This window comes from Nicotiana attenuata, chromosome 3, assembly GCF_001879085.1.
Source record: "Nicotiana attenuata strain UT chromosome 3, NIATTr2, whole genome shotgun sequence".
In the NCBI taxonomy this organism is placed as follows: domain Eukaryota; kingdom Viridiplantae; phylum Streptophyta; class Magnoliopsida; order Solanales; family Solanaceae; genus Nicotiana; species Nicotiana attenuata.
Genome location: NC_031991.1, coordinates 27,165,491 through 27,166,885, shown reverse-complemented (window position 1 = coordinate 27,166,885; position 1,395 = coordinate 27,165,491). Strand labels below are relative to the sequence as shown.

Genomic DNA, 1,395 nt, shown 5'->3' with positions numbered 1-1,395 from the left:
TGGACTAATCCTTTTAAAGCTAAGTACTGGTGTAGCATTACTCAAGTATGTTGTAACAGCTCTTGGAGATTGGTGGTCCCTAGAAAAATATTTAGACAAACAATAAAAATGAAATTCATCTTTTTGTTTAGGGTTTAATTCTTTTTAATGTGGTCTATAAAATTAGTCTGCAATTAACATCTGTTTCCAATATCTCTCTCCACCTTTTTTGTTTTCTTTTAACCGATTCGCGCATCGCGCGGGTAAGTATACTAGTATATAAGAAAAAGTAAAACAACGACAAAGTCAAACCAAAACCTAACTTCAACCTCAAATCCTCTCCCTCTCAGCCGCCACTCCCTCCCCCGCTTTCTCATTTTCTTCTTCAACCGTTGTCATATCGGTGCCTTCTTTCTTCCCGATTATATTCATATCTCTATATTTTAAGGTTTTTAAATCTTCTTATTTTTATGTGACTTAGATTCTGGGTTAACTTTTACGGGTTCCAACAATTTGATAAATATTGTGTCTTATATTTTATATATAAATATTGCGAGGGAACTTGAAAATTACAAGGATATAATGTTGGGATGAAGATCCTTTAAGAAGTTTTCCAAAAAGTTTACAGGTTTGTGTACTTGTGCTGTTACTTTGAGTATTTACAATTTGTTATTTGTTAAAAATTCATGTAGAAGAATTATCAAGACATAATTTTTTTTTCGTGAAATTTTATTAATATTTTTACAAATTAAACTTGCATCTTTGTATTATAGTTTTTCTTGGGTTTGCTCATCCTTTTTGTGCTAATTGTTGTTTCTTTTGAATTTACAGGGGGCATCTAAATTCTTGAATGCAAGATTTGAAGCTATTTCTTCCTTGAATGCAATCGGGTGGCGACGTCTTGAATCCCCAAATCAAATACTTAGATTTTTTTTTTGATGCGGAACCCTTAGAATTTTATAGATAAAGAAAAAATATCTAACCCAATGTACATAGTTTGTATTATTTTAGTTTGACAAGTATTTAAATTTGAGTTCATCTTATTGTTTAGCCTCCCAATAGCTAGTTTTTATTCTATAAACTTTATTATTTCTCTTGTAGAAGAGTTGTATGTATATTGAGGATGCATGAACTTTAGATATATAATTGTATATTTTAGAATTAACTTTTGGAATTATTGATATGTCAGTTTGTATGAAGTAATTGATATTCCGAGCTTATTATGTTTCTAATTTTCATAAAATAAGATATGCATGGATATGGAATATTTGAAAATTTTAAAAATATTGGGGTAAAAAAAAAGGCTATAGCAATGCATTTGTGACAGAAGCATTTATTGTCACTATAAATTAATTTTTCATCACTAATTTAAAATGTAAATAAAAATTTAGTTAGAAAATAAAATATAATAAAAAA

General features: G+C 28.7%; 1 long non-coding RNA gene across 1 annotated transcript; it reads left to right on the top strand.

The window, feature by feature from the left end:
* Nucleotides 294-1,156, top strand: LOC109224563. Its single transcript, XR_002067716.1, has 2 exons — nucleotides 294-607; nucleotides 811-1,156. It is a non-coding gene; the product is annotated as an uncharacterized LOC109224563 (long non-coding RNA).